The sequence below is a fragment of the Poecilia reticulata genome, chromosome 12, assembly GCF_904066995.2.
Source record: "Poecilia reticulata chromosome 12, P_reticulata-male-v2, whole genome shotgun sequence".
Lineage (NCBI taxonomy): Eukaryota > Metazoa > Chordata > Actinopteri > Cyprinodontiformes > Poeciliidae > Poecilia > Poecilia reticulata.
Genome location: NC_088841.1, coordinates 30,303,469 through 30,315,588, shown reverse-complemented (window position 1 = coordinate 30,315,588; position 12,120 = coordinate 30,303,469). Strand labels below are relative to the sequence as shown.

At 39.6% G+C, this 12,120-nt stretch overlaps 1 long non-coding RNA gene across 1 annotated transcript; it reads left to right on the top strand.

Annotated features, from left to right (window-relative positions):
- The first annotated feature begins 5,674 nt into the window (after positions 1-5,674).
- On the top strand, positions 5,675-7,174 carry LOC145553972 (uncharacterized). The gene is made up of 3 exons (XR_014090034.1): positions 5,675-5,947; positions 6,843-6,918; positions 7,080-7,174. It is a non-coding gene; the product is annotated as an uncharacterized LOC145553972 (long non-coding RNA).
- Positions 7,175-12,120: the final 4,946 nt, after the last annotated feature.

Below are 12,120 nucleotides of genomic sequence, written 5' to 3'. Positions count from 1 at the left end.
CAGGTCTCGCTGATAACCCCCCCCAACCTGGAATTTAAGGTCTGACCTGAACTTTCAGTTGTGGATTTTATATCTTCTGTCGGTGAATGCGACCAAACCATCCCCATCGATGTCCCATGGTTCTCCGATGAGTCGATGCACTTTGAGCCCGGACTGTAGCCTGACACTGATGATCCCCGAAGGCAGTTCTCGGGGCATTCTCCGGGTGTTTGATTTCTGAATTCTTTTCTTGGGACTGTAAGTCCCCCTTCTCTCCACATCTGTGTCGTTTCCCTCATCGTCTGAGCTGCTCCCCGATGACTGCTGTGGAGGAGCTGGTGCCCTTCTCTGCGTGCTGTGGGCCGGTGGCTGGAACTCGCCTTTAAGTCACGTCGAGGGGACCACTCTTCCACTGCCGCCTTCCACTGCTCCTCATCAAGACCATAGGCCAACGCTCCGCCTCCGACTCCCTGACTTAACGGCTCAGGGGGTTTGTTTCGGGCCTCCTCATCATCATCCCCGGTCAGGTCTATCCGGTCTTGCCTCCACTGGGGCGACGGACCCCGGCTGACTGGCTGAGATGGAGCTTCCGCCAACCGATCCCTCGAGGTCCGATGCTTGGTTTTTTTCTTTGTTTTTCTTGTACGACTCCAGTCTCTGCAAGACTTCAGCACACTCGGTGTAACGGGATGTCCCTCGGGCATGGGGGTTCACCAGGATCCCGTCTATGCCGGCAGCTGACGACGCTGTTTTCAATATGCTGTCATATTTTTCAGAAGGGCTGTAGACGATCCGTACCTGGCCGTCGGGCCATTTCTCCAGGAGGCTGGCGAACCACTCCAACCACTCTTTGACTTCTGTCTTCTTAGTAACCTTCACCGGGCACTCGACGATCCCCAGCCGGTGACCGTCCTTGAGCTGGGTGCAGTAGTAGATCTTTCGATATTTTATTGTAGTTTCCATTATGTTCTGCGCCATCTTTGAGTCATCGGTGAAGTGGCCCTGGTAGAGCTTCCGCTGGTTTATCGATGTCCAGGAGTCCAGTCCGTCGCCAAACAGTATTAGCATTACTGGAAGTTGTTGTAGCATGGACTGTGTGCGAAGAGTCCATGCTCCGCCTCCAGTTTGGTGACGCTGGTCTCCTGCCTCATACTTGACGCTGGCTGGAGCCCTGATTCTTCGTCCTTTTCCCCACTCGTGATTGTCTTTGTCTCCGAGTCGCCTATCCCCCAAAGCCTCTCTTAAGCTATCGAGCAGGGATGGGTCTAGGATATGTTGGCTACTGGCTTCCCTTCTGGACATGATTGTTTATCCTCGGTAGAAGCTCTCCCTCACCTGAACACTGTACAGTTACTGCAAGGGTTGCGACTGATGGCCTTATCAGTTGCTACTAACTCTATTCCCTAAGAGTCAGTTCCCCAAGTGAGCTATTCGGATCCTCACGTCCGTTTTTACTGACTTGGTAAAAGTAGGGCCCTCCTACTCATCGAGATGGGGCCCACCCAGGGACGCCATGTTTGTTATTCTGCAGTAGTCAGCCCCGCCCACGTCTCATTCCTCCTCTGGACTTGCTACTGCCCAGTTCTCTGTCTAACAGGTCCGGAAAATCCCCAAAACTTGAGTCTTACCCTAATGATAGTTTATGGAGGATTATCTAGTTAAACTGGGAGCGGAAAGGACTCGTCTTGTTCTGACTACCTTCGATCCAGAATTTATGACCCTTTTCAGTTGAGGAACAGTCAGCTGAGTAGCCCTCACAGCTGCATAACCCTACAACCACTCCTGTTAACGGTAGTCCTTTCCTAAAATAATGCACTTGTTAACGGCTAGATTGGGTTTAGTGACTCGGATTAAGTCCCAGGGTCATTATTTTAACACTCACCAGAGGATAATACGAAGCCACCACATCTCTAGAATCATGTATGCTAATTTTACCACAATCAGGAGTACCAAGAATGACTAAAAATGACACAATTAAATTCACTGTCCACAATTCTCATTAATATTTCAGAATATAACTTTATTAAGTAAGCTTTAGCAGGGGCATATGACAAGCAGGTTCAATTTCCAAAGATTATGAAATTTGTAAGAACATAATAAAATCATTTAAGAACCAATCCCATTCTATCTTCATTCCTATCCCTAACCTGGGTCACTTAGTTTACTGAGCGAGGCTTTGGGTGGGGGAAGGCAGATCAACTCACACCCGATGGCACTTGATCTCGGCAGCTGAGCTCTTCAGCTATCCTTGGTCGATGTCTTTGCCCCGCCTGAGCAAAATCCTCTTTCAAAAGAGAAGCAGAGCAGAGCTGTTCGTTTTTCTTCTAACGAGCAGAATCCTTGTCAGTAAATGACCTCTATCCCTTCTCCAAGTTGGCTGCCAAAACGTTGAGAACGTTGGGTGGAGGCAGAGGAGTTGGTCGGATCGGGAACCAGGGTTGGGGCTGATGGAACTTGTCCCTTCTTGGCGGCGTGAAGTCTTGAGCTTTCCTTGGTCCCGGGGTGTGGTCCTCTGCTGGTTGTCAGCCTGCTTCCTCTTCTGCGCCGTGGACTAAGAACCTCTTCTCTCCCTTTCCACTGGTTTTTATACCCTCTCAACCCATGGTTGTCTGTGGACGGGTCTACATGACTTTCTAACCGTCCCACTGGCTGTGGAAAGTCCCATCTTTCCCCAAGCATCACCGCCCTCATGACTCATTGCAGCAACTTCCTTCGGTACTTCCCTTTTCTACTGGACATCTGTTTCCCAGCACCCCGCCCAGTTCAGTGTACTAATTGCAACATAGTTTATTCTATTTCTCACAATCTTTAAGTCTTTCTTCATTATTTTTTGTAATTCATCACAAAACATAATCAATGTGTTATTTTATCAACTTATTACTTCAGTATAACTTCCTCACTCATCATTCCTATTCCTTAATAATTAGCGATCATTATACAACAATCTAGTTGTTACTGTTATCTCAAAAGTACAACCCTAAATGTCCATAATGCGTTCTAACATCTTAACTGATTGAAAATACAGAACATATTTTTGATTATACGTTACAGACACTCTTACTTTACATGTGTTATATTTCATACTTGTTTCTCTTAGTCATCATTAAATCAATATACAAGTTTTGCTGTTATTTCTCAGGCCTTTATTCCGTTTTATGCGTGTACCTGGACAGATCTCCCCTCTTATACCAGTGTTCACGACAACTATCACTACATTTATGTTCTGGATGAGGGACTGCTGTAAAGTCAACGACTCAACACAAGTGATTTGCTGTCGCCCCCTGTTGGTCATGAGGAGTGAATGCTGTAAGTTATGACTCCATACAATCTGCAGGGAGTCGTTTGGTACAAACTTTTTAAACTTTCATCAACTGACCTTATTGTACTGTTAACTAATAGCAATTGGAAAACTTATGATTGAACTAAAATGATTTCAAAGTGCATTGAGATGACATTTGTTGTGAATTGGCGATGTATAAAATGTACCTTTCAAACTGAGCTCAACCAATAATATAAAAAAAAAAAAACCCAACAACCAATACAAAAAGGTTTAGAACCCCAAAAGTAGATACCAAAATGTTAAAAACTCCAAAAGTCGATACCAACATGTTAAAAACTCCAAAAGTAGATACCAAAATGTTTAAAACTCCAAAGTAGACACCAAAATGTTAAAAACCCCAAAAGTAGATACCAAAATGTTTAAAACTCCAAAAGTAGATACCAAAATGTTAAAAACTCCAAAAGTAGACACCAAAATATTAAAAAAAAGTAGACACCAAAATGTTAAAAACTCCAAAAGTAGATACCAAAAACTTTCAAAACTTATAACGTTGGTTCACAAGAATGTTGTTCTCAAGGCATTTTACAAAAAGTTGTTTCAATTCAGTCATAGATTACTATTTATCCAAGTTATCAATGCATTAGGATTATTACATTTGTTTAACAATTTTGCACCAAAGGAAACCCAGCAGATTGTATGGAGTCATTACTTACAGCATTTACTCCTCCTGACCAGCAGGGGCGACAGCAAATCACTTGTGTAGAGTCGTTGACTTTACAGCAATTGCTCTTACAGGGAATGCATGTAGTGACCGTGGAGAAGAAGAACTCCCCTCTACCAGGAAGAAACCTCCAGCAGAACCAGAACTGGGCTCAGTACCAGCAGCCATCTGCCATGACCGACTGGAGCAGAGACGCAACAGGTTGGCTCATCAGGAGAACTTTCCATGTTCATGAACTTTCCACGTCAGCCAATGACCTCCTCCAGGAAGAAACCACAGCCAATCAGAGCCCCAGACCAGGTGTAACTTCTACAGAGAGAAAAATAATGGAGAAAACAAAAACTATAATTTCTAACTAAACTTTTTGTTTAGTTAGAAACACCAGAGCGCCACCTTCTGGCATCTCCCCAGATCAGTTCAGGTCAGAGAAGGGAACTGTTTCTGGCTGTTTTTCCCCCTCCGTGTGCTGCCAGCTTATCGTGGTGGAGGGGTTTGAGTGTCCCAATGATCCTAGGAGCTGTAAGAGGCATCATGCCTCTAGTTGGGTCGGGTCCGCTGGGGCAAACGGGTTCTAGGTGAGGGATCGGACCAAGAGCAGCCAGAGACTGCTTAGAAGAGTAAACAGTGTTCCTGCTTAGAGATAGAAATATAGACAGTGTTCCCACTTAGAACTAGAGCTATAGACAGAAGTCAGGGTTTCTCCGAGTGATTTGTCAGCCTGTCTCTTTCTCCTTTTGATTTGTGTCTGAGCAGAGGGAGAGTTTCATGTGTCCTGCAGCAGCTTGACCCACTCGGACTCCGGTACCGTCAGTAACGAGCCAAACGGGTCGGCGTCACGTTGCTATAACTCGCTCATCTGGAGCGCCGCTGCTGTGGGAGATTTGAGATCAAGCAGCCCAACGACGGCCTGCTCAGGTTGAGTCACTACGTCACACTGAGCCGATGGAGTCTGGAAGAGAGGAGACGCAGTGAGCTTCTCCTGATGGGCAGATCTGAGAGGAGAAAACCAGGATTTAACTATACCGTACTGATGAGAAGCTGCTTTCAGACTCAGATGAACGGCTAAACTGCATCTGAACGGGTTCTGGTTCCTCCCATTTATCCGTCCATCCCGTTTTCCTCTATCCAACTTAATTTCCTTCAGCTCAGGCAGTTGAGTGACCATCTAGATTTATTTAGTTTTTTTTACACAACTTCACAATCTGTTAAAATAAAAATTAAAAACCAAAACCACACCAATTCTTTGTTTTTTTGTCTTAGTGTAAAACATGTTTCTATGGAAGCCCATTTCCGCCATGAAAAAAAGAAAAGCTAAACAGGAAGTCATAATTTCGACTTTCAATCTCATAATTATGAGATTCAAAGTCATAATTTCGACTTTCAAAGTCATAATTATGACTTTCAAAGTCATAATTTCGACTTCCAAAGTCATAATTATGAGATTTAAAGTCATAATTATGAGATTTAAAGTCATAATTTCGACTTTCAAAGTCATAATTTCGACTTTAAAAGTCATAATTATGAGATTTAAAGTCATAATTTCGACTTTCAAAGTCATAATTATGAGATTCAAAGTCATAATAGGTTAGTAGGTTAAAACTCACTCCACAGCTTGTTCTATGCAAGTTTTGTTATGCATAATGTGATTCACTATCTTTCCCATTAAATTGTTTTTGTCGATTTATAGACAAGAGTAAAATATGCAAGTACAATATGCATCAGTTTTCAAACTGTTTTCTTAGCAGTTTTATGTACTTAAGCTAATGCTGGAGATCTACAGCTTTAGATTGACAATATTTCTAAAAGCAATTAAAAATAAGAAAAATAGAAAAACAAGGAACTTAAAAAATCCCTAAAACAAGCAGGCCCTGTTGAAAATTTTAACTCCTTAACTTTACTCAACTTTCAGGATACCTACAAAAGAGACAGAGGACGTTCCTTTGACCTGAACCTAAACCTAAACAGAGGTAAGTTGCAACTCTTGTGAAAATCCAATTCATAATATTGTATGTTTAAATGAAAGTAATTAAGATCAAAACTAAAATCATTCTGATTATGTTCATGTATTTCACTGTTTTATAAAGATGAGAATTTCATTTTGAGAAGTGATCAACCATTAAAATATTTTAGGGGAAAAATGTAAACAGAACTTTCAGACTTAAGCTATACAATTTACCATTTAGTTGTGGAAACACTGGTAGAGTTTTCTTTATTACTTTTATGTAGTTTCTTTTTGTATTGGTTTATTATTGCAAATCTGCACAGCTGTTTGGTTGTCTATTATCTTGATTTTTTTAGCAGGAGCTTGAGTTTGAAATACAGTTTCTATCTGTCATGCAGGGTTGGACAATAAATCAGTTATATGTATCACAACACACACGTGATCAATATCAATAGATAGTAAGTCTGATAGAATATTCAATATAAAGAATATTCTCTGAACTCTGATCCGGAACCACATACCATTCTGGAGGATATAGGCAGAGTCAATGCTACTCAACCTCTCAAGGCTAGCTCAGCTAGGTTGATGGCATCATTTAACTCTGGTGAACTAACAACAAGCTGTGGAGTAACTTGCGGAGCAGCAGTTTTATGTCTCCCCACTGTGCCTCATAAATGTTTTTAAAAAACATTATGGTGTGAAAGCTGTGTATAAAATGGGAAAGGTCACATCACCAGTTTGGCAGTATTTCAGATATTTTAAAAATTAAAAAAATATTAATATGAACTAATGAAATGCTTGTATCGTGAAATGTTTTTCAGTGATATCATCCAACCCTACTATCATGTTCATAATAAATCTTTTGCAATGTTATATTTTATTAGACATTATTCATTAGTTATTGTGTGTAATTGTCACAGGATGGATGAGATATATGACTTCTTAAAATCACGGGATGTTTCAGAGGAAGTCATACAACGACTGCAAAAGGATAAGGTAGCTAGATTGCTAAGGAAATCAGTATATTTAGAAGTTATCATACAACACTATTATAGAGACATAGTGAAGACAGATCAGTTTTATCATGTGACTGTTTTTACTGGGTTTTTCCCCCCATTTTTATAGGTTAAATAACTGTTTTAAAAAATTTTTTCTAGATTGACTCCAGTGTCCTTCTGCTCATGACAGATGAGCAGCTTAAAGAGTATCTCCCATCTTATGGTGACCGACTGGGACTTCTCGGATATTGCAGACGAAGGGAAAATGATCCTGCTGGCTGAAAATCAAAACTTTTTGACCGATTGAGAGCCAAGATTTCAAGGAACAAAGGCAACAATCAAAAGCAGATCTCAGAAAATGTTAGCATCAGAAATGCTCAAAAAAGTGTTCAAAAAGTTGAGATAGGATGGATGAATTCTCGAGATGGGAAGTTTTTTCAAGTTCGGACAAAGAAAGGTGGTGGAACAAGAAAAATTGATGTGTCAAAGGACTGTAGAAAAATGAATTAATTGAGAAGGCAGTGGGTTTGTTTTTTCCGTCTCAAAGAAATTCACTGGGAAGAATTACAGATTTTGAGGTTGACATGACAGATTCTCCAACATATTACTGTTGGAGAACTTTATGAGCAGACAAAACTCCCGGTTTTGCGATTTTACCTAACAACCAAAAAGAAGGACACTGGCAGTGACTCAGAACCAGACAACCTCAGTGGAAATGACCAAGAAGCTTTAAGTTTTTCTACTTGCTCTCAGGTTTGCACACCACTGACTCAATCCAAAGCACCAGACAGCATTAATGTCATATATGTTGGAACCAACAGTGTCCTGACAAACAGCAGCAGTGATAATGTTCACCTAGTTTACTCTACTGATGACATGGCTGATTTGTCCAATGTCCAAGAGCAACATGCAGGAATCAATGGGGACATTTTAGAAGACAGTGGCACTGTTACCTTTTTCACAGGACACATTTCTAACACAGATAGTCTCAGTCTTGATTACACTCTTCCTCTGTCTCCACAGCCATCTAGTCCAGTGCTTTCTTCTTCACTATTTGATTCTTTGAACGAGCCCATTGTTCAGAGAGAAGGGATTAAGAAAATCCTTGTTCTTCACCGTGGCCAGATCCTGAAAGAACTAATTTCATATTTTTGTGATCCAGGTGTCACTCAAGAGGACATATGTATTCAAGTGGTGCTTCCTGACGGAAGGCGAGAAAAGGCTGTTGATGATGGAGGAGTTTTGAGGGATGTCCTCTCTGAGTTTTGGCAGGACTTTTATGAACAGTGCACAATGGGCAATAACTTTAAGGTGCCCTACTTGCGTCATGATTTTGGACAGCAACAATGGGAAAGCATTGGCCGAATTATTGCCTTTGGCTGGCAAAAACAGAAGTACCTGCCTATAAAACTTGCTCCAGTAATACTGGAACAAGCAGTTCTTGGTTCTATAAAGAGTCCTCTTGTTGATAGCTTCTTAAGGTATGTTACAGAGTATGATCGAATGATGTTTGAATCTTGCCTTTCAGATTTTCAGAGTGTTGACAGGAAAGAGCTTCTGGAAATCATGGATATCCATAACTGTCGAAGAGTACCAACAGGTGATAACATTGAGCTACTACTTGAGGAACTTGCCCACCAAAAGCTCATTCAGGAACCTGCCTTTGTTATTGAACAGTGGAGCACTGTCCTTTCCCCGCTAAAGTCAGAGATGGAAAGTATTACAGCTGCATATGAAAATCTCCAGCCAACATTAAGAAAGGTTATACAGTCAATTGTATACCCTGCAGTCATGAATGCACAGCAGAAAAACATCAGCAAATATTTAAGTTCTTATCTCAGAGAATCAGACTCACAACACCTGTCACTTTTTCTTCGGTTCTGCACAGGATCTGATTTGTTTCTTCAAAAAACTATCAGTGTTAGCTTCACTCAACTTCAAGGTATTCAGAGATGGCCAGTTGCCCACACATGCGGTTGCTACCTAGAGTTGCCAGTTAATTATGATAACTATCCAGAGTTTCGACACGAAATAAACAAGGTCCTAGAAAGTAGTGTATGGGTGATGGATATAGTGTAACAGACATCAGCTGAAGAACATGAGTTTAAGGAATCTTTGGTAACACTTTATTTGTAGGGGTGTGCATAAGACTGACATGACACATTCATAAACATGACATAACTCTTGTCATGAACATAATGAAGTCTTTATGAATGTTTATGACTGTTGTCATGAAGTGTCATTCGATAAATAATGACACTTCATGCAAAGTTGCTCTAAAGGCTGCATTAAAAGTTCATTAAAAATGCCAGCTTTACATGATTTTGTAAATTATGATAATTTCATGCAAAGTTGGCATTTTTAATGGACTTTCAGTTTAACTTATAGAGCAACTTTGCATTAAAAGTGTCGTTATTTACCGAATGACACTTCATGACACTTCGTGCCATTACAGTTGCTCAATATCAGATTTAACCAGAAAACTGAAAAAGAACACTTTTTTCTTTCTTTTTTTACACCTTGAAGCATTGTCATTATCTTAAAGAATTACTTAAAAAAACTCAAAGGTGTCTGTAATGGCTATGTAGAGACTTTAATTTTGAAGTACAATAAACCACTTTTTCCAGTTTATATGTGTGATTTATTTGGGATGGGGGAAGCTGTAAATCAGCATTGGGTTGCACACCTGAAAATAATGAGGTTTCTACTGCAGTTCTCAATTCCTTTATTTCCTGTTTAAGAATCAGCATAATGTTCAAACTGTAATGCAATGATATTGATCATAAAGGGAACATATCAAAACCAAAAATCATCTGACCATATTAGTGCAATGTATCAATATATTTTTCTAATGTCAGACTCACCAGCTCAGCATGCATTGATCTTATTTTAGGTCTCTTCTTGCTTAGTTACAGATCTTGTGAATGGTTTTGACCCATCTTTATTCTGGTGTAACAATGTGTTGAAGCAAATGCAGGCACTCTCAGAATGTCATCAAATATCTACTGAAGTCCAAATTAGTGATGAGGTAGCAAACTGTCAACGCAACAAAATGTTTTTACATTTATCACTGCAGCTCCAAATCTCTGGTAATCAGCTGTCTGAGTCTTATGTACAGATCAGTTGTTGCAAACACATCATCTGTGACATCCAGGTTATGCTCTGAAATCAGGTCCACACAGATACTGAAGACATCTTCATCGCATGGAAAGTCTTTGAAAACACAGTTTTCCAAGCAGGCTTCAACCCTGTTCAAGTCAATGCTGTGTAGATAGTCTCTGGTTCCATACGCCTGAGGTACTGTGTACATTATGAATGGTCGCCCATGAGGACTTCGTGAATTGTGTGCTGGACGTATCCTGTGGTGGTCCCAAGCTGAAGCAACTTCATTTAGTTCTTTCTAGAAGAAAACAAAAACCCGACTAAACTCATAGCTTTGAAATAAGCATTCAAAAGTAAAACGGAAGTGTGAATCTAGCATGACTGCTATTTATCCCAAAACAGGGAAGTTTAAGTCAAGCAACTACCCAAACATGCAATATTAAAATGTGCTATTAATTTAGTATCATACTCATAAAATAAATCTTTGCACATTATAACCACTTTATAGCAATTATAAATATTTTCAATAGGTGAGAAGACAGAGCAGCTCAAATCAAGCTCACCTGTATTATGTGGAGAAAACAGAATTGAATCAAGGCTTTGTCCAAGAAGTTGTCTGAGAAGTGACCATCTGCTTTCAGTTTGTCAAAGAGGTCCATCCAGAACTGGATACATTCACTTCGCAGGGTCAACCACCATCTTTCAATCCGCTGATTTCCAGTGCTTGAACCAGATATTACATAATCACTTTCAGGTTGATCTTCTGTAAGATGCAAATATCTTTGCATGTCAGCTGCATTAACATTTTCTGTCCCTAAATCCACTCTCAGTCTTTCAGGACAACCCTCAGCTTTAATCACTGCATCCATGAAGTATCCAGCAATGACTCTTGGATCATTATTTGTTTTGTATGCCTCAAGCCATATAAGCCTTCTGGAAAAACCGTCAATGCAACCATTGATCCCAATTCCAAATGGTTTCAGCTTATCATAGCCGTCCATATGCCAAACATAGTTTGGACCACGACTATAGTAAATCCGTCCCCTCAGTCGATTTCTTGACCTTAGGTCCACTCTTTCACCATCTAGTAAGCGTAAAAGGACTCGAACTGTTTCCCTGTCTCTCACAATACCATTCATCCAGCATTTTTGGTGCATCCATCGATATCCGTGACATTGTCCAGAGGTTTAAAGTTGCTGACGAATGAAAGTTGCCACAACACTCACATCAGTTTTGTTCTTTCGGCGCCAAAGTTTCTTCTTATTAAGAATCCTTTCTAGTGTCCTCTTGTTAAGAATAACCCCATGAACCTCAGCCAGCAAAGCAAGAATTTCATCATTGGTTAAACCACATCTGACATACTCCTCAAATTGTTTATAATCCATTAAAGGAGAAAAATCTGTGTTTTACTGGTTAGACAAATCAAATGGAATACTGTGTAAATCTCATACAAGACAGCATGTCTACTTTTTTGGAAAGTCGAAATTATGACTTTAAATCTCATAATTATGACTTTGAATTCGAAATTATGACTTTGAAAGTCAAAATTATGACTTTAAATCTCATAATTATGACTTTGAAAGTCGAAATTATGACTTTGAAAGTCGAAATTATGACTTTCAAAGTCATAATTATGACTTTGAAAGTCATAATTATGACTTTAAATCTCATAATTATGACTTTGAAAGTCGAAATTATGACTTTAAAAGTCGAAATTATGACTTTAAAAGTCGAAATTATGACTTTAAATCTCATAATTATGACTTTAAAAGTCGAAATTATGACTTTAAATCTCATAATTGACTTTGAAAGTCGAAATTATTACTTTAAATCTCATAATTATGACTTTGAAAGTCGAAATTATGACTTTGAAAGTCGAAATTATGACTTTCAAAGTCATAATTATGACTTTGAAAGTCATAATTATGACTTTAAATCTCATAATTATGACTTTGAAAGTCGAAATTATGACTTTAAAAGTCGAAATTATGACTTTAAAAGTCGAAATTATGACTTTAAATCTCATAATTATGACTTTGAAAGTCGAAATTATGACTTTAAATCTCATAATTATGACTTTGAAAGTCAAAATTATGAC